Raw genomic sequence first — 22340 nt, forward strand, 5'->3', positions numbered from 1 at the left:
ACTATCTTAAAGGTCCCCCCTATTTCCTGACTTTTTATTCTATGGCAGAATTCTATTTTTCTCTCCATGAACCACAGCAAACTATTTGAATTTTAGCTAATTACTAGTAATATCTAATACAGATTATCTCCCTCATATATTTTTTATTATTTTCATTGCTAGTCTTACAATTTCCCTTTTCTATATAAAGTTTAGTGCCCATTAATCTAAGTCCATGAAAAACAATTGCTGTTATTTTTCCTTTTGGTGAGTAGTGAGATGAAATTTAGAAAGTAACTTGGATGGTACTAACATCTTTATAACATCGAGTTACCCTAAGAACAGGTGATGCTTTTCCATTTGTCTGAGTCTACTATTTTGTCCTTGAGAAGTATTTCAAACTTTTCCTCAACCAGTCCTCTATCTGGTTCTATTAATGTTTTCATGTTACTTACATACCATCATACCTTACTGAATTTTTTTCATAACTGATTCTTTTGTTTTTATAAATTTATTTATTTATTTTTGGCTGCATTGGGTCTCCGTTGCTGCACATGGACTTTCTCTAGTTGCAGCGAGCAAGGCTCTTCATTGCGGTGCATGGCCTTTTCATGGCAATGGCTTCTCTTGTGGCAGAGCATGGGCTCTAGGTGTGCGGGCTTCAGTACTTGTAGCAGGTGGACTCAGTAGTTGTGGCTCACAGGCTCTCGAGTGCAGGCTCAGTAGTTGTGGTGCTTGGGCTTAGCTGCTTGGCAGCATGTGGGATCTTCCTGGACCAGGGCTTGAACACATGTCTCCTGCATTGGCAGGCGGATTCTTAACCACTGTGCCGCCAGGGAAGCCCCATTAATTGAGTCTTTAGATTCCTTAGAGTTTTCCAGATATACGTTCAGGTCAGCAGCAAAAAAAAAGATAGTTTTACGGCTTCTTTATCTGTTTTATCTATTCTTATGCCTCTAAGTCAGTTCTTATGATCAATTACTTTGACTAATAATTGCATTAAAGTGCTGATTAGTGTAGAGATTGTAGGTACAATTGCCTTGTTCTTTTTGGAAATATCACTACTGTTCCTTATTAAATAATACTGACTTTAGAAGATATGCATGTGTATGTACATGTGTATATACACAATGCACATTGTGAATATACACATATAACATATGTGTGTGTATATACACATAATACATGTGTCTACACAGATATATATGACATTAGTGTACATGTGTATGTGTGTGAGTGAAAATGTGGAAACTTTTCTTAGAGTTTTAAACACTATTTCCGTTCCACTGTTTTATTCTTCAGTAATTGAAATAACATGAATGCTATTTCTTCCTTTCCTGTCTTCCTTTTCCTCTACTTTCCATTTTACCCTTTTTAATCCTTTTTTAAAATCTCATTTTGTTCTTTCGGGTTTTGTTTGTTGTTGTTCATTTCTATTATTAACTTATGAATTTATGAATAAAGGTGGTTTTTCATATTGTTAAATGCTTTTATGAATATATTTAATTCCATGTTAACTATTATTATACAGTTTACCTCTAATTTATGATTATTGTTTCAGGGAAATTTTCCGTCAATTGGTATATGTTGACTTCCTATTTTTCTTGCTATCTTCACTGTATTGAAGTGTTTTTACAAAATTTCTAGTTTAATGGTGCTCTGTCATTGTTGCAAAATCCAGTTACTTAGTGGATGTTCATCTTTGTTTCGGTGGTGTTAATGACAACAAATTAACAACTTTACATTAAAAAGTTATTTTTCAAATACATATTAATAATGCTTAGTTTTACTTCATTTCAATTCACTCTAAAGATGAAACAATTTTTCTGAATTACCAATGCTATTAAATTAAAATTCTAATAATTGTAAATTAAAACTAAGTAATGAATAGTAAAAGCATCTTTTCTCTTGTTTGTATTTTTAAAAATTGATGTAATGGGAAATAAATCTTTGTTTATTTAATATTTAAATTAATATCCATTTAAAATTTTACAGATAAGTGCATAAAGCCTGGGAAGAAACTCAAACTGGAATATGGGCTAAAATATAATTTTCTTAAGATAATGTCAAGATTCTGTAACAAAAAAGAGGTGTTTTCCCATTTATTTTGATATACCTTAACAGTAAACTGATGGTAAACTCAGTAGGGTAATTGAGGTGCTCTTTACAAAGGTGTGGGAAAATGTTAGGGACAACCAACAGGGCATGGTACTTTGAGGCCAGCCACATAAGGAAGCTATGGTACTCTGAGGCCAGCCACATGAAAAACCTATGCCACCTCTTCTGTAGGGGCAAAAGGCTGGGTGATTGTCTGAAACCTGAGGAAATTGCTAAATAGAAAGTGACAGTTGGCAGGAGCTGTGGCCATCGATAGAAGGGAACAATCAAACCAGGTGAGTTGGCAAGGATGGAGCCAGGGTAATAAGTACACTCCTCCCCTCTGTCTCACGATGCACTCAATCTGCAGAAAGAGTCTGAGTGTTCATCGCAGCCTGGTATTTAATTGATATATTTTTTATTACTGGATAATTTATCTTTTAGTAATTATCAGTATTTCAATTTCCCTTAAAATATCCATCCATATCATTTTCCTATTTTATTTTATTTACTGTTTTTTCCCAAGATTTGTATGATATATGCATACTTTAAATATCCCTATATTAACTATTATTCTGTAATAAATGTTGTAAAGGTTTTTCTTAGTTTGTCATTTGATCTTTAATTCTTTGCAGTGTCTTTGATGTACAGAAGATATGTTTTATAGGGCTAAGTATACTAGGGCTTATTGTATTATTTCTTCTGGGAATTTTTTAAAAATTATAAATACCTTTCTTATTTGTTAGCCTAATATATTTGTAGATTTTTTTGGTATCTACGATTTAAGTATAAGTGTAAGTATAGATGTTTAAAAGAGCTCAGAATATTTTTTTCTTGTGATGTTAGATAAGAATTCTAAGGAGTATATGTGTGCACGTGTGTTTGTGTGCGCTTATTTATATAGACAATAGCCCAATGATTTTTTAAAAATAATCTATTCCTTTTCATTTTATTATATGCATCACATCAGAGTCTCTTTAAAGATCATGTAAATTGTTTAACTGATCTATTTATGCCAGCATCACACTGTTTTAATTATTATAGATGAATCATTTTGGGCTTCTGATAAGGCAAGTCACTTTGAAGCCTGTTTCTGCTCAGTGATGCTCATCTTTTACACTGAATCCTTCATTCAGTTCCATCAATCGTTTCCCACACAGAGAATGTAAATCAATAGAGTTCCTGTGTTGAGAAACCTGGGGCGTACAGTAAGAAAATGGAACAATTTGCAGAACACCTTATGCAAACTCAGAAATGTACCTCATCCAATTTGGCAATATAAATGTCTCCACAAATTGCATTTATGTAAATTGGCTAGGGTGATCCAATCACCTGTAAGCCTCTTTAAATTGTCATTCATAAAGGTAAAGTATAAAGTGGCTTTCTATCTATCATAAAATGTGTGTGAATAATTGTTCAGTTTGATTTCTGTATGTTTCTAATCAATGTAATATAGTTTTGAATTGAGAGTTAAAGGCAACTCAAATGAGGAAGAAAATTATTACCCAGCTTTAGATCTGATTCACATTAAAGCAAAAGTTATTTCCACACTTTTTAAGATAAGTGCTGAAATGTCCAGAAGCTATGCCTGCTTCCATGATGAACATGTTTTCTTGCTGCACCTTGGGGAAATTGGCTCTTGAATGCACAATGTTCATCAGCTCTCTCATTCTCTGGGCCACCTGCTAATTTGCTGTAAGCAACAGAAGTGATGATGATATTTTTGTATCTTCACCCACTAAATTACTTTCATGCCCCAAATGTCCTAATTGGTATTCTGTTCCTCAAAGCGTCCATAGTTGATTTTCATAAGGAAATGAAAATGTCGGTGGGGTTGTCCGCCTGAGCTCCCCACAGGTAGATGAGTCTTATGACACACCGGCCACCACCTCCGCTCGGAAGTGATGCCGTGCTCCGCATCACTTGATGGGACTCCTACATTAAGACTTACAAAACTCTCTGTCCGTCCCCGGGCCTGTGAAAGCACCTCTCCTCCGCAGCCTCCGTCCTGCCGCCATGTACTGGTGCCTGGGTGAAGCACTACTGCTGTCCCATGTCGGGCCCACAGCCCTAGGTTCGGCGGCGGCCAACTCGGCCGCGGCTGCTGGGCCGGGCTCGCGGGCAGCCCGCCGCAGCCGCTGCCGCCCCGCAGCCAGGGCTCACGTCACCCGGCCGGTGACACTACAGCGAGGCAGCGGCTGACGGCGAGGACAACCCCAACTTCTTCAAGATGGTGGAGGGCCTTCCTCGACCACGGCACCAGCATCTTGGAGGACAAGCTGGTGGAGTGAAGCAAAGATCTATGAAGAGAGCATCTTGGAGGCGGACTGTGACATACTGATCCCTGCTGCCAGCGAGAAGCAGCTGACCAAGTCCAATACACCCAGAGTCAAAGTTAAGAAGTCAAGATTATTGCTGAAGGTGCCAACGGACTGACAACTCCAGAAGCTGATAAGATTTTCCTAGAGAAGAACATCATGGTTATTCCAGATCTCTACTTGAATGCTGGAGAAGTGACAGTATCTTACTTTGAGTGGCTGAAGAATCTAAATCATGTCAGCTATGGCCGTTAGACCTTCAAATATGAAAGGGATTCTAACTACCGCTTGCTCATGTCTTTTCAAGAGAGTTTGGAAAGGAAATTTGGAAAGCACGGTGGAACTATTCCCATTGTACCCACAGCACAGTTCCAAGACAGGATATTGCATGCCTCTGAGAAAGACATCGTGCAGTCTGGCTTAGCTTACACCATGGAGCGCTCTGCCAGGCAAATCATGTGCACAGCCATGAAGTATAACCTGGGATTGGACCTGAGAACAGCTGCTTAAGTCAGCGCCATCAAGAAAGACTTGAAGGTGTACAATGAAGCTGGTGTGACCTTCACATAGACCGGACGGGACTGCGGCTGACTTCTCCACTACCCTCTTCACCTCTTCATCTGCAGACCTATCACAAGTTTACATGTAACCACAGAAATCTCTCTCTCATGACTTAATAGATAATGGACACCATTCTCAACAAGTCAATCCAAATCAGCCCCTTAAGAAAAAAGTTAGGGGATCATATATAAGCTAATAAGTGATAGTAGAAATAGCTATGTCAGAGAGCCATTTGGGCATTTTGCCTTTAAGTAGTCTTTTCCCTCTGCCTGTGCTGCCTTGTTCCATGGCTGTTTCCCAGCACAGTCAGCTGTAGCCCTGGGAAAGCACCTTTTGTCCAAGAGCAGTCAGTCACTTGCCACTTCAGCTCTGGACAGATCTATCAGGTACTTGGACACATTTAAGAAGCAGGTATATGGCATTTCCAGGAGTTAGCATGGTCCTCAAGTGAGTTATTGGTATTTTAAATCAGCAAAATAACTCAATTTTACAGGTTACAAACAAAAAAACTTTCTCTTCATGCATTTTATTCTTTTAGAATAAAATAAGTACATGCTCCTGTAATAAAATTGCCTTTAATCACTTTATAAGCCTAACCTTGACTCAAGCAGTGAATGCCTGTAAACATAATAAATGAAAAATGCTAGTATTTTTATAACATAAAACAGTATCATTTATAACTTGTCAATTGCATATTGTCATCCAGCAAAAATAAAAAGGCCGGTAGAGAATTAAGTTATCTTCATACATGCAAACGATGGAGGCTATTTTGTTAAGACTGCCGGAATTTACTAACCACAATTATGACATATAGTCCAAAGAGTGCAGTAACCTCCTTAACATGTTAATTAATTGTCCTCTTTTGAAGATCTATTGTGTTGACTAATTGAACAATAATTCAAGTACAGTGCCCCAGAAAAAAAAAAACTTGGGCTCCCTCTTTGGAGCCTGGCTGGTGATTCTAAGCATTGCCAATGGCCCTGACTCACCCTGAATTTATGTCCTCACTTAGAGGCCTCTTCTTCTGTACACGGCGTCATTCCCAGTGGGCTGGAAACAACCTGGTGTTGTGTTTTGTTTGGAAGTTGCTTGGCCAGGGCCTTTTGAACAGTAGGGTCCCAATGAAGTACTGGATATTATTTATGTAAGAATGAGCTTTTCTTCTGTTAACAATAATATCCTTTCAGAAATTTCTAACTACTTGGTAACTGCATGACTTAACCGGGTGACAAAAGCAGTTATTAAAAAGACTACCAGGAGACCTACAAGATGGCGGAAGAGTAAGACGTGGAGATCACCTACCTCCCCACAAATACATCAGAAATACATCTACACGTGGAACACCTCCTACAGAACACCTACTGAACGCTGACAGAAGACCTCAGACTTTCCAAAAGGCAAAAAAATTCCCCACGTACCTGGGTATAGCAAAAGAAAAAAGAAAAAACAGAGACAAAAGAATAGGGACGGGACGTACACCAGAGGGAGGGAGCCGTGAAGGAGGAAAGGTTTCCACACACTAGGAAGCCCCTTCACAGGTGGAGACTGTGGGCGTCAGGGGGTAGGGGGAGCTTCGGAGCTGCAGAGGAGAGCACAGAAACAGGGGTATGGAGGGCAAAGTGGAGAGATGCCCGCACACAGGATCGGTGCCAAACTGCACTCACCAACACGAGAGGCTTGTATGCTCACCCGCCGGGGTGGACGGGAGCTAGGAGCTGAGGCTCGGGCTTCGGAACTCAGATCCCAGGGAGAGCACTGGGGTTCGCTGCGTGAACACAGCCTGAAGGGGGCTAGTGCGCCACGGCTAGCAGGGAGGAAGTCCAGGAAAAAGTCTGGACCTGCCTAAGAGGCAAGAGACCATTGTTTCCAGGTGCGCGAGGAGAGGGGATTCAGAGCACCGCCTAAATGAGCTCCAGAGACGGGTGCGAGCCGCGGCTATCAGCACAGACCCCAGAGATGGGCATGAGACGCTAAGGCTGCTTCTGCAGCCACCAAGAAGCCTGTGTGCAAGCACAGGTCACTATACACACCTCCCCTCCCGGGACCCTGTGCAGCCCGCCACTGCCAGGCTCCCATGATCCAGGGACAACTTCCTGGGGAGAACACACGGCACCCCTCAGGCTGCTACAACGTCATGCTGGCCTCTGCCGCTACAGGCTCACCCCGCATTCCGTACCCCTCCCTCCCCCCAGCCTAAGTGGGCAAGAGCCCACTAATTAGCTGCTCCTTTAACCCCGTCCTGAGTGAAGAACAAATGCCCTCAAAGACCTACACACAGAGGCAGGGCCAAATCCAAAGCTGAACCCCAGGAGCTGTGCGAACAAAGAAGAGAAAGGGAAAACTCTCCCAGCAGCCTCTGAAGCAGCGGATTAAATCTCCACAATCAACTTGATGTTTGTACCCTGCATCTGTGCAATACCTTAAATAGACAATAAATCATCCCAAAATTGAGGCGGTGGACTTTGGGAGCAATGATATATATTGTTTCTTCCTTTTTCTCTTTTTGTGAGTGTGTATGTCTATGCTTCTTTGTGTGATTTTGTCTGTATAGCTTTGCTTTTACCATTTGTCCTAGGGTTCTGCCTGCCGGATTGTTTGTTGTTTCTTTTTTTTAGTATAGTTTTTAGTGCTTGTTATCATTGGTGGATTTGTTTTTTTTGGTTTGTTTTCTTTCTTTCTTTTTTTATTGCTTTTTAATTTTTTTATTTTTAATAATTATTTTTTATGTTAATAACTTTATTTTATTTTTTCTTTCTTTTTTTCTCCCTTTTCTTCTGAGCCATGTGGCGGCCAGGGTCTTGGTGCTCCGACCAGGTGTCAGGTCTGTGCCTCTCAGGTGGGATAGCCGAGTTCAGGACATTGGTCCCAGAGACTTCCCGGCTCCACGTAATATCAAACAGGAGAAGGTCTCCTAGAGATCTCCATCTCAACACTAAGACCCAGATCCACTCAACGACCAGTAAGCTACAGTGATGGACACCCTATGACAAACAAATAGCAAGACAGGAACACAACTACACCCATTAGCAGAGAGGCTGCCTAAAATCAAAATGACGTCACAGACACCCCAAAACACACCACTGGACGCGGTCCTGCCCACCAGAAGACACGACCCAGCCTCATCCACCAGAACACAGGCACTAGTCCCCTCCACCAGGAAGCCTACACAACCCACTGAACCAAACTTAGGCACTGGGGACAGACACCAAACACAACTGGAAATATGAACCTGCAGCCCGCAAAAAGGAGACCCCAAACACAGTAAGTTAAGCAAAATGAGAAGATAGAGAAACACACAGCAGATGAAGGAGCAAGGTAAAAACCTACCAGATCAAACACATGAAGAAGAAATAGGCAGTCTACTTGAAAAAGAATTCAGAGTAATGATAGTAAAGATGATCCAAAATCTTGGAAATATAATGGAGAAAATACAAGAAACGTTAAACAACAACCTAGAAGAACTAAAGAGCAAACAATGATGAACAACACAAAAAATGAAATTAAAAATTCTCTAGAAGGAATCAATACAAGAATAACTGAGGCAGAAAACGGACAAATGACCTTGAAGATAAAATAGTGGAAATAAGTACTGCAGAGCAGAACGAAGAAAAAAGTTGAACAGAATTGAGGACACTCTCAAAGAGTTCTGGGACAACATTAAAAGCACCAACATTTGAATTATAGGGGTCCCATAAGAAAAAGAGAAAAAGAAAAGGACTGAGAAAATATTTGAGCAGATTATAGTTGAAAATTTCCCTAATATGAGAAAGAAAATAGTTAATCAAATCCAGGAAGCGCAGAGAGTCCAATACAGGATAAATCCAAGGAGAAACATGCCAAGACACATATTAATCAAACTATCAAAAATGAAGTACAAACAAAAAATATTAAAAGCAGCAAGGGAAAAGCAACAAATAACATACAAGGGCATCCCCATAGGGTTAACAGCTGATCTTTCAGCAGAAACTCTGCAAGCCAGAAGGGAGTGGCATGACATATTTAAAGTGATGAAAGGGAAAAACCTACAACCAAGATCACTCTACCCAGCAAGGATCTAATTCAGATTCGATGGAGAAATTAAAAGCTTTACAGACAAGCAAAACCTAAGAGAATTCAGCACCACCAAACCAGCTTTACAACACATGCTAAAGGAATTTCTCTATGCAGGAAACACAAGAGAAGGAAAAGACCTACAAAGAGAAACCCCAAACAATTAAGAAAATGGTAATAGTAACATACATATCTATAACTACCTTAAATGTAAGTGGATTAAATGCTCCAACCAAAAGAAAGACACTGGCTGAATGGATACAAAAACAAGACCCGTATATATGCTGTCTACAAGAGACCCACTTCAGACCTAGGGACACATACAGACTGAAAGTGAGGGGAAGGAAAAAGATATTCCATTCAAATGGAAATCAAAAGAAAGATGGAGTAGCAATTCTCATATCAGACAAAATAGACTTTGAAATAAAGACTATTACAAGAGACAAAAAAGAACACTACATAGTGATCAAGGGATCAATCCAAGAAGGTATAACAATTCTAAATATTTATGCACCCAACATAGCAACACCTCAATACATGAGGCAAATGCTAACAGCCATAAAAGGGGAAATCGACAGTAACACAGTCATAGTAGGGGACTTTAACAGCCCACCTTCACCAATGGACAGATCATCCAAAATGAAAATAAATAAGGAAACACAAGATTTAAATGATACATTAAACAAGATGGACTTAATTGATATTTATAGGACATTCCATCCAAAAACAACAGAATACACATTTTTCTCAAGTGCTCATGGAACATTCTCCTGGATAGACCATATCTTGGGTCACAAATCAAGCCTTGGCAAATTTAAGAAAATTGAAATCATATCAGGTATCTTTTCCAACCACAACACTATGAGACTAGATATCAATTACAGGAAAAAATCTGTAAAATATACAAACACATGGAGGCTAAACAATACACTACTTAATAACCAAGAGATCACTGAAGAAATCAAAGCGGAAATCAAAAAATACCTAGAAACAAATGACAATGAAAACACGATGATTCAAAACCTATGGGATGCAGCAAAAGCAGTTCTAAGAGAGAAGTTTATAGCAATACAATTCTACCTTAAGAAACAGGACACATCTCAAATAAACAACCTAACCTTACACCTAAAGCAATTAGAGAAAGAAGAACAAAAAAACCCCAAAGTTAGCAGAAGGAAAGAAATCATAAAGATCAGATCAGAAATAAATGAAAAAGAAATGGAGGAAACGATAGCAAAGATCAATAAAACTAAAAGCTGGTTTTTGAGAAGATAAACAAAATTGATAAACCATTAGCTAGACTGATCAAGAAAAAAGGGGGAAGACTCAAATCAATAGAATTAGAAATGAAAAAGGAGAAGTAACAACTGACACTGCAGAAATAAAAAAGATCATGAGAGATTACTACAAGCAACTCTATGCCAACAAAATGGACAACCTGGAAGAAATGGACAAATTCTTAGAAAAGCACAACCTTCTGAGACTGAACCAGGCAGAAACAGAAAATATAAACAGACCAATCACAAGCACTGAAATTGAGACTGTGATTAAAAATCCTCCAACAAACAAAAGCCCAGGACCAGATGGCTTCTCAGGCGAATTCTATCAAACATTTAGAGAAGAGCTAACACCTGTCCTTCTCAAACTCTTCCAAAACATAGCAGAGGGAGGAACACACCCAAACTCCTTCTAAGAGGCCACCATCACCCTGATACCAAAACCAGAAAAAAGACGTCACAAAGAAAGAAAACTACAGGCCAATATCACTGATGAATATCATTGCAAAAATCCTCAACAAAATACTAGCAAACTGAATCCAACAGCACATGACAAGTATCATACACAATGATCAAGTGGGGTTTATCCCAGAATGCAAGGATTCTTCAATATATGCAAATCAATCAATGTGTTACACCATATTAACAAACTGAAGGATAAACACCACATGATCATCTCAACAGATGAAGAAAAAGTTTTCGACAAAATTTAACACCCATTTATGACAAAAACCCAGAAGAAAGTAGGCATAGAGGGAACATACATACCTCAACATAATAAAGGCCATATATGACACACCCACGGCCAACATTGTTCTCAATGGTGAAAGACTGAAACCACTTCCACTAAGATCAGGAACAAGACAAGATTGCCCACTCTCATCACTATTATTCAATATAGTTTTGGAAGTTTTAGCCACAGCAATCAGACAAGAAAAAGAAAAAAAAGGAATCCATTTTGGAAAAGAAGAAGTACAACAGTCACTGTTTGCAGATGACATACTACACATAAAGAATCCTAAAGATGTTACCTGAAAACTACTAGAGCTAATCATTGAATTTGGTAAAGTAGCAGGATACAAAATTAATGCACAGAAATTCTTGGATTCCTATATACTAATGATGAAAAATCCGAAAGAGCAATTAAGGAAACACTCCCATTTACCATGGCAACAAAAAGAATAAAATACTTTGGAATAAACCTACCTAAAGAGACAAAAGACCTGTATGCAGAAAACTATAAGACACTGATGAAAGAAATTAAAGATGATACAAACAGATAGAGAGATATACCATGTTCTTGGATTGGCAGAATCAACACTGTGAAAATGACATACTACTGAAAGCAATCTACAGATTCAATGTAATTCCAATCAAACTACCAATGGCATTTTCCACAGAACTAGAACAAAAAATTTAACAATTTGTATGGAAACACAAAAGACCCCGAATATCCAAAGCAATCTTGAGTAAGAAAAACAGAGCTGGAGGAATCAGGCTTCTGGACTTCAGACTATACTACAAAGCTACAGTAATCAAGACAGTGTGGTACTGGCACAAAAACAGAAATATAGATCAATGGAACAGGATAGAAAGCCCAGTGATAAACCCATGCACATATGGTCACCTTATTTTTGATAAAGGAGGCAAGAATATACAATGGAGAAAAGACAGCCTCTTCAGTAAGTGGTGCTGGGAAAATTGGACAGCTACATGTAAAAGAATGAAATTAGAACACTCCCTAATACCATGCACAAAAATAAACACAAAATGGATTACAGACCTAAATGTAAGGCCAGACACTATAAAACTCTTAGAGGAAAACATAGGCAGAACACTCTATGACATAAATCACAGCAAGATCCTTTTTGACCCACCTCCTAGAGAAATGGAAACAAAAACAAAATAAACAAATGGGACCTAATGAAACTTAAAAGCTTTTGCACAGGAAAGGGAACCATAAACAAGACAAAAAGACAACCCTCAGAATGGGAGAAAATATTTGCCAACGAAGCAACTGACAAAGGATTACTGTCCAAAATATACAAGCAGCTCATGCAGCTCAATATCAAAAAAAGAAACAACCCAATCCAAAAATGGGCAGAAGACATTTCTAAATAGACATTTCTCCAAAGAAGATATACAGACTGCCAGGAAACACATGAAAGGATGCTCAACATCACTAATCATTAGAGAAATGCAAATCAAAACAACAATGAGGTATCACCTCACACCAATCAGAATGGCCATCATCAAAAAATCTACAAGCGTAAATGCTGGATAGGGTGTGGAGAAAAGGGAACCCTCTTGCACTGTTGGTGGGAATATAAATTGATACAGCCACTATGGAGAACAGTATGGAGTTTCCTTAGAAAACTAAAAATAGAACTACCATATGACCCAGCCCTCCCACTACTGGGCATATACCTTGAGAAAACCATAATTCAAAAACGTCACGTATCGCACTGTTCATTGCAGCTCTATTTATAATAGCGAGGACATGGAAGCACTTAAGTGTCCATCGACAGATGAATGGATAAAGAAGATGTAGCACATATATACAATGGAATATTACTAAGCCATAAAAAGAAACGAAATTGAGTTATTTGTACTGAGGTGGATGGACCCAGAGTCTGTCATACAGAGTGAAGTAAGTCAGAAAGAGAAAAACGAATACCGTATGCTAACACATATACATGGAATCCAAAAAAAAAAGGTTCTGATGAACCTAGGGGCAGGACAGGAATAACGATGCAGATGTAGAGAATGGACTTGAGGACACGTGGACAGGGAAGGGTAAGCTGGGATGAAGTGAGAGAGTGGCATTGACATATATACTCTACCAAATGTAAAACATATAGCTAGTGGAAAGCAGCCGCATAGCACAGGGAGATCAGCTGGGTGCTTTGTGACCACCTAGAGGGGTGGGATAGAGAGGGTGGGAGGGAGACTCAAGAGGGAGGAGATATAGGGATATATGTATACATATAGCTGATTCACTTTGTTATAATGCAGAAACTAACACACCACTGTAAAGCAAGTATACGCCAATAAAGATGTTTAAAAAATAAAATAAAATACATCTGTTTTAGGTAAAAAAAAAAAAAAAAGACTACCTTTTCCAAAAAAAAACGACTTACCATACCCAATTTAATTTGATTAGCTATCCTTCTGACAACTTGTTAGCCGTCTCTTTCCTTACCACCCCCCCCACATGAAAGACCTTTTACAAAGTATCTTATAAATAAATAAATTTGACAATCTATAGCATATGATTTGTCATTCTTATGATACTGACAAAAGCAACCGGATTTGAAGATGAAGTTTTGGGCATGAGGAGTGGGAGGAAGGAATGAAAAAGAATGTTTAAGAATGCAGACAAACACGTGCACACAGCGCAGGTCAGCTCGGTTGTGCCAGCCACATGGGCACTGGTTCATATGCTGATTTAGCCAGTGAGGAAAATCTCCTTTAAACCAAGTGGGAAATTATAGTTACCAAATGAATAACTTCTTCTTCAGCATATATATGTTTCATTGCTCTGTTTCCATCATTGCACGGGTCACTTCTGACCTGAGAGCTCTTCACAATTCTTGATTTCATTAGTGTAAAAAAATATGCTCCCTAAGCACTGACTGGCAGAAAGATCAACTGCATGAACCAAGCAGAGTATCTCCAGGAGCCCCTGAGCTGCTATGCTATGAACTGACTCTGCAGACGGCTAATGCTTTGTTGGGAGATCTTTCAACATGAAAACCATTTGATGCATCAGCTTAGAAGAAGTGGGGCATGTGCACACTCTAGAAGGGTGAAATGCTAAGGTCTTTCCCTCTGAAGAGGCCAGTGGCCACACCAGGTTCACATTACGTAAGGACATAGCTTCTTCACAAGCTCCGATGGCCTCCACAGCCCATGCTGATTCTCCAGGTTTAAAGCCGGGACATTCTGCGTTATGTATAACAAACTGAGGACTCTGCCTTAGCTGCATTCCCTGCTTCTTCTATACTACTTATTAAAGTATTTTGTGATCCATGATGAGTCTGTGTTCAATGACTGATTACCCAAATGTTTATGAGTGTCTATTACAGAGAACAACTGATGACAGGTGGCAGAATTTAAAGGAGAAACAACATAGTCATTGCCTGGCCTCTGAGCTAAATATCCTGCAAGGGAGACAGGTACATTAAATAAGAAATTATGGTAACAGTTCATAAGAACTGTGATAAGAATTTGAAGGGACTGTAACATGTACCAAGATCACCTCATCTAGTCAAGGAGGACCAGAAAATATATTTGATAAATACTAGTTGGGCATCATTAAACAAATAAGACGACATTTAGGCTGGTGCCTGAGAGATGATTTGGACTTGGTTCAGTGGAAAGGTGACAATGTAGAAGAATGGAGATCAAGACAGGCAGAGGGATGAGTAAGGGAGAGAGCAAGGTGTCTGAGGAACTGAAAGAAGGCCAGGACAGCTGTCACGGGGGATGTGCCTGGGGGAGTGATCAAAGGTGGTGCTGGAGAGGGAGGCCATGAGAGGTCTCCCAAGCCAAGTTAAGAAAACTGAAATGTGTCTTTATGGATCCTGATGATCACAGTACTCATAAGGTGCCTACTAAATAAGAGTAGACCTGCTTTTGTATTACTAAAAACAGCAAATTTATAAATTTCTGAGCACTAAATGAAGGTGTCCTGTGAAAATGCATAGCACACAGAAGGTACTCAATAAATGTTTAATGACTCTGCAACTGAATGACTTTGCCAAATAGAAATTATAACTTCATCCATTTGTAATGGTTTTGTACTGCACATATGTGCAAATTTCCTTATTTATCATCTTAGCAAATAATATTTTATCTTTAAAAATAATTCTTTAACGTTTGGCAGAAGTTTAATTTCAAAAAACTTAAAGGCACTGAAATAGATGATTGCATATCTCCATTGCAGTGAGAAATAATTATAAGCACCTTGAATGGGAGCACTATAAATAAAAATAACTCATCAGATTGCTTTTACAACCTGAGCAACGCAGAGTAATTAAACCAAGAAATTAAATTCTGTAAAATTAAAAATTCAATTCTATACATCAGATTTAGCAATGATTTTCAAGGAACTGATAGATCTCACAGCTGGTTTGGTTAAATTGTAGTCGATGACTAGTGTGTTTGCTATTTCAAACACTGTCTTCCATAAGCAAATTCACAATTTAAATTTTCAAGTCAACTTGATTTGAATAATCCATATAGTTTAAAAATGTGTGTGTGTGTGTGTGTGTTTGTGTTTCTGGCAAAGGCTTTACAAGAGTGGTTTTCATTAAAGCCATCTCATAGTATGATTTGTATTGTGAAATAGTCTTCATAGTTACAGAAATACAGGCTATTGCTGATGACAAATTATTCATCCTAGTCTACTTAAAAATGTTATGGTTAAACCATTATAGACTATGAAACACATATAGAGTATTTTTCTATGTGTACATGTAGAACATGAACAGAAATACAGAGGAGTTATGAATTGACTATAATTATCTATGAGAAAATCATAACGTTCTTCATAGTATTCCAGGTATTCTGTGAAATATTTTCTTACAGATTTCTTATCATACATCAATAATCAATCCATATTATTTTCTATATATGAATGAACGCTTCAGTGATTTTAGTCCCTTCTCCATGTCTCAGTGTATCTTGAAGAACACACGTTATTTTTCTCAGTATTTTTAAAAAGAGCTAAAAACTGCTGAAAATGTTAGTTTTTGAAAATGCATATACATATGCAGGCACACAGTTTATTTCTAAGAATAAAATGAGAAGGATTATCTTCCCTCCTCCACTTCCCTTCCAATTAAAAGAGACAGACCTCTGTCACATGGAAGGCTGGGAGCTAAGAAAGGAAGAGGCTCTTTGTCTACAGCTATACCCTGTTGGAACTTGCTCCTTCCCCTGGTACCTTCCAAAGAGTAAAGACTAGAGGAGCTAGAAAGTAAAATCTTCTTATTGCTTCTCGCCCTTATATCTTACGCTATCCTTCTGGGTGCCATTAACTCCTGTCCGCATTTCTATAAATGGTCCCTTAACAAATTCTCCTCAATCACCCCATTTGTGTTCCCTCTGCTCCTTGTGAGAACCTTGGCAGATACAGTAACTGATACAAGAAGTGTCCCAGGAAAGAAACTTTCACATGAGATCCTGAAATGTGTTGCTCGTATTTTTGAGGGATACTCAAAAAGCCACTTTGCTGTGGGACATTGGTACAATGTTAGGCCACAGGATGAGATGGCATCATGATTATTCAGATTTTTCCTGGTGATGACATGGAATGAGATGCAAGTGGAAGGCAACATGTGAGAGATCATGTAGCTGCTATCATGGAATTAGTAACAATCATGAAAATGGGGTTACCTGGCTGCTTCTGAGAGCTGATATATACGGATTAAAAATATAAACTGAAAACCTATTTTGAAAACAAGTAGAAAATCAGAAAGTCTTGATCGCAGCTTTGAAGGAACACCTCATCTCCTATTGTCTTGGGTTGGACATGACTGAACACCAAGCACAGCCAAGGATATGATTTTAAGTGTTGAAGAGTGACATCCATCTCCCATCATCCCTGACTTATAGAATCACTTATCCATTACCATTTCATCCCATACAACATTGCCTCAGACCAGGGGAACAACTTTTACAACAAAGGAAGTTCAACAATCGGCTTGCTCCCATGTAAATCACCCGGCTTATCACACGATCCAGTCTCCGAAGCCAGTTGAGGGAGAATACTTTGCAAGGTCAAGTGCATCACAACACAATATGCTATTTCCTGACAGACTGTGCAGGAATCTATGGGTCCAAAACCAAAAGATGGAGGTAGGAGTGTCCCTGTTATGCTAAGAAATGCACTTAATGAAGTCTTCGTTTCTTTGTCTGGCAACACTGTGATTGAAGGAGTTTGAAAGTCCTAGTGTCCAAGGGAACAATGTTTACACCAAAGAATGTAGAGTTAAATGATGCGGCACGTCTCTGGCCGTTCTGAGGTACCCAGGTGCTGGACAATCAGGGTGAGAAGGGAGCTCAGCAGACTGATTTTATTTCTGAGGGGGAATCGAGTTGATGCTACACAATGGTGGAGAGAGTATGTACAAATAAAACCATATATGAAACCTAAGGGATTCAGTGGGGTGCCACTTGGTATACCGTTGTCCAATAGTCAGTGAAAAACTGAGATAAATCCTGAAAAACAGGAACACCAAATATTAAGGGGTTTTTTAGAAATGAAGGTTTCGCTCATACCTTCAGGAAAAGAATACCATTACTGGTGATGGACAGTAAGTGAAACACAAGATAGTAGGAGAATAAAGGTCTAATTATTGACTTTGGCGTTGTGAAGAGCTACATAAATGGGGACTGTAGCAATAAATTCCGTTCTTGTTGCTGTTACTTGTTCCCCCCTTTTCCCCTGCTACCTTAAATAACAGCGGTATAGCAAGCATTTTAGATTTACAGATAGGAATATGTTCTAACTGGTATTTCCTCAAAATATTACATTATGTAATCAGGCTTGTGAATTTGTGTTGAGTGCACAAATTTTCCACCCATATAAAAATTGAGTGGATGTAAAGACAAAAGCAATGGGTTATGCTACATATCTTCTGTTAATCTCTCCAATAGTGGGCACTAACTGGATATCAGAGATAGAAGGAAAGGAAGTTGGTGGCCTTATTCTATTGCTTCCTCCCTGCTGGATCATCTTCAGTTGGCTCTCCACCAAAGGCCGAACTCTCTTCTACACAGCTACTATCCCTGCGTCTCTCAAGTGCAGGGGAGGTAAGAAGTCCCTCACTCTTACTAGGTCTGAGGCACTCAATTATTCTTTGTTAACTTCCCTAAACCCTGCCCACCCCTTTGTAAATATTCCTTTCATTAACTTTCCTTGTGAAAAATATCTGAGTACAGAATTCTAGATTTTTATTATTCTTTCTTACTCTTTTCTACCTTTGTCAACTAAAAAACTTTAAATGGCTTCCTATATCAAGTCTTGCCAGTGCATTCAATGTGATTTTTATAGAAACAACTCTAATTTTGTATGAAACCATTTTCAACTGGCACAATCTCTAACTAAAATACACAAAATATTATGATGTCCAAATTGCCTAAGCGGGTTTGGGAACAAAAACCATTGACCAAGATAAGCTTGCAACTTTTCTGGTAGGAGAAAAAGTAGCAAATGCAGTCTACCAGGCACAATAGTTCAACATCCCATGACAATCAAGGGACATAGTTCACTGAGAATGGCATCCGGGAAGCCAGCACATCGGTTAAGCAGAGAGAATCGGCTAAGAGAAACACTATAAGTGCATCCATAGAAGGGGATGTGAGCGCCTGGGAAAAAAGTGTAGAGTATGATCGAAAGTGTCTAGGACAGAATCACAAAGAACACTGGCATATAAGAGATGTGTCAAGAGGAGGAGCTGAGAAAGGAGACTAAAGAGAGAACATCTAAAATAATGGAGACTTACAAGGAATTTCTTGTTAAATAACAGGGCATCTTCTATCCTAATGCAGTTGAATTCACAAATTCTATGGTGTTTTGGAATGAGCACAGACTTGTAAATTTTTTAAAAGATTTTTTTGATGTGGACCATTTTTTTTTAATGCCAGCTATTTATTATGGTCAACGTTATCAAGGAAATCTTTCTCACATCTTCCATATGACACTCATATTTCCTACTCAAGGAGAAGGCTTATCTAATTCCATGGGCTCACATTGATATTCAAACACATCTTTCTTTGAAGTCTTAAATATTTTATCTGAATCAAACAAGTTAGTGCTCGTATACACAATAATTTGTATTATCTTTTAATTGTTTCATGTTTGGAAGCCTTGCTCCTTCTAGCAAGGTGAACTATGGTTTAGGGGTCATATTTTATATTTATTGTGGATTTACCACTGCATTGTACAATATATATAGTCAATATTATTACTATTTCTATTGAGTATATTTACCACATATATAATATACAGTATACACATTACTTATATTTACTATTATTTATATATCTATTGCTATTTCAACAAATTATTGCAAATTGGCTTAAAGTAACACAAATATATTATGTAGGTTTGAAGTACAACATGGATCTCACTGGGCTAAATTAAAGGTGTTAGCAGGGCTAAGTTGTTTTTGAAAACCATAACGGAGATCAGTTTCTTTGACTTTTCTAGCTTCTAGGGCCACCTGCATTCCCTGGCTCCTGGACCCCTTTTGCTGTCTTAAAACTTCTGACTGCAGCAGTGGACCAAACCTTTCTGATGTCGTATCACTCTGAGTTAGTAGAACTCATGTTATTAGACTGGGTTCAGCCAATTAATCCAAAATAATCTCCTGATGTGGACCATTTTTAAAGTCTTTATTGACTTTGTTACAATATTGCTTCTGTTTTATGTTTTGGTTTTTTGGCCACGAGGCATGTGGGATCTTAGCTCCCCCACCAGGGATCCAACCTGCACCCCCTGCATTGGAAAGTAAGGTCTTAATCACTGGACCACCAGGGAGGTCCCCAGAACTGGAAATTAAAAGAGTCCTGGCCGTGATTTCTGCCTCTGACTCTGATGTGTCACAACGACTCTTTGTCTTTAAGCCCCATTTACTTTAACTGTAAACGTAATAATTATAACTCAGAGAGTGGCCAAGGGGATCATGTAAAGTGTCTTGTACAAAACTAACTCTTCACAAGTGCTCAGTAAATGTGCATTTCCTACTTTCCTCTTCGGCACAATATCTCAAGGATACATTTTAAAGTGGTTGAATACTGAGAAGGAATTCCAATTCATTTTTTCACAAAATATGTGTGAATTGCTGCCTCTTGTTTGCCTTATTCTTAATCTGGGCCACTTAGTGACAATTTCTCTACAACTGAGGGAAAATGTTCTGCTTTATAGCCCAGAATATATGCCTTGTGATTTCCTGATTGAGTTTATTGATTTTTATTTCATACTACTCAGGTCTTATTTCTCAGTTTAGGTGTTCTCACATACCATGCCATTTCAATCGTTTAGCTGAGCCCCTATAGAACTGTGCGATCAAACACTCCTGGTTGAGACCTCAATTCTCTTCAGCAAGACATCTTCCGGCGGGGTGGGGGCTGTCCTAGAGCCAACCTAGGTGCCCATAAAAGTATCTGCTATCGAACCAGCACTTCCTCCAAAGGTGCGATGGAAGAACCATTCTCTGGTTATGATATTGAATGCCATGAGAATAGGTTAAACTGTGGAGTTAATGTATTAATAGATAAAACTAATGTAATCCTTTATGTGATCTAACAGTTAACTTTATGCACAAAATATACAAAAAATGTAGAAGATACAAACTGGCAAATTTCTTCCTCTTACATATCATTATAAATCTAGGAATTTAAAACATAAATTTCAAGATGGTCTTAAACCTAAATTTCCCAAAGATAGAACCCAAAAGAATTCCACAGACTCATCTACTCATGATTTGCCCACAGTGTTTCATTGGTCCCCTTGAATCTGCAAGATTCAAACCACCGAATCAGATGAACTTTAGAGACAGCAGTGTGGCAAGATGCAGCTGTAGTTAGAATTGGAAATGCATGTTTAATCCATGTAAAAAGTTCAGGATAGAGTTACTACTCTATCCTGAAATGTATCAGTATAGAGTTCCTATATTCAATTATTATTGTTCTTAAAGAAAAATTGGTAGAGAGTCCATGATGGTTGCTATTATCATGACAGGTTCTGAGATTTATCAGACTTCAACCTGTTTTGAAATCTGTATTCATTAAAATATCTCCAAATGGACACCTCAAATTCAAATACTTACTTCTGAAGTAATGAATGAGATTATTAAACTCCGTGGCCCTCTAACACACACCTAAGTGGACAAAAGAGGTTATCGTTGAAGGGAAATCAAGCGTGTCACTGGAATAATAATATTTTAAATGACATTCTGAAATTTTTTTCAAAATATTAATGACATTTCCATCAGTCAGTGAAATATTTTCACTCGTCTTTTAAAGTATATTTATTTTGAAAATCCCAAAATAAAGTTGCATGTGTACACGTGTCTATGTGCATGCCAGTGTGTGCAAAATCTTGCTACTACTGGTCTTTTTTTTTTTTTTGCGGTACGCGGGCCTCTCACTGCTGTGGCCTCTCCCGTTGCGGAGCACAGGCTCCGGACGTGCAGGCTCCGCGGCCATGGCTCACGGGCCTAGCCGCTCTGCGGAATGTGGGATCTTCCCAGACCGGGGCACGAACCCGTGTCCCCTGCACCGGCAGGCGGACTCTCAACCACTGCGCCACCAGGGAAGCCCACTACTGGTCTTTTTTAATGAGAGACATCAAGATAATTCAAGAGCAGGTAAAGTATGTGTATGAGAAAATTTCCTAATCTAAATTTGAATAATCTCATATATCTCACTGACAATTTCTTTTATGAGCACAGATTTTATGCTCTGCAGTTATTTCATCCCACCATAAGCATGAGACCAGACAGATTTAGGGGATTTTTTTAGAAATACGGGGATGGAAACTTTATTTTATTTCTTTAATTTTTTAATTTTTTTGGCTGTGTTGGGTCTTCATTGCTGTGCACAGGCTTTCTCTAGTTGTGGTGAGCTAGGGGCTACTCTTTTGTGTGGTGCGTGGCCTTCTCATTGCAGTGGCTTCTCTTGCTGCGGAGCATCAGCTCTAGGCACGCGGTTTCAGTAGGTGCAACTCGTGTGTTCAGTAGTTGCGGCACAAGGGCCCTAGAGTGCATGGGCTTCAGTAGTTGCGGTGCGTGGGCTCAGTAGTTGTGGCTTGCAGGCTTAGTTGCTCTGTGGCATGTGGGATCTTCCTGGACCAGGGATCAAACCCATGTCCCCTGTATCGGCAGGCAGATTCCTAACCACTGCACCACGAGGGAAGTCCCCAGACTCAGTTCTTAACAGCCATCTGGGGTTGGACATCAGTTTGGAGACTAGATACATTGCACACAGAGTTTTCCACCATGCAGGTAATTTTGCTTCCACCAAAGAATCTAATCAGAACTGTAAG

General features: G+C 39.0%; 1 pseudogene; it reads left to right on the forward strand.

Annotated features, from left to right (window-relative positions):
* Positions 1 to 4092: 4092 nt before the first annotated feature.
* LOC113627375 (glutamate dehydrogenase 1, mitochondrial-like) lies at positions 4093 to 4964 on the forward strand (annotated as a pseudogene).
* The last annotated feature ends 17376 nt before the right edge of the window (positions 4965 to 22340 follow it).

This window comes from Aethalodelphis obliquidens, unplaced genomic scaffold (assembly GCF_003676395.1).
Source record: "Aethalodelphis obliquidens isolate GAN/ISIS:26980383/991018 unplaced genomic scaffold, ASM367639v1 scaffold20, whole genome shotgun sequence".
Classification (NCBI taxonomy): domain Eukaryota; kingdom Metazoa; phylum Chordata; class Mammalia; order Artiodactyla; family Delphinidae; genus Aethalodelphis; species Aethalodelphis obliquidens.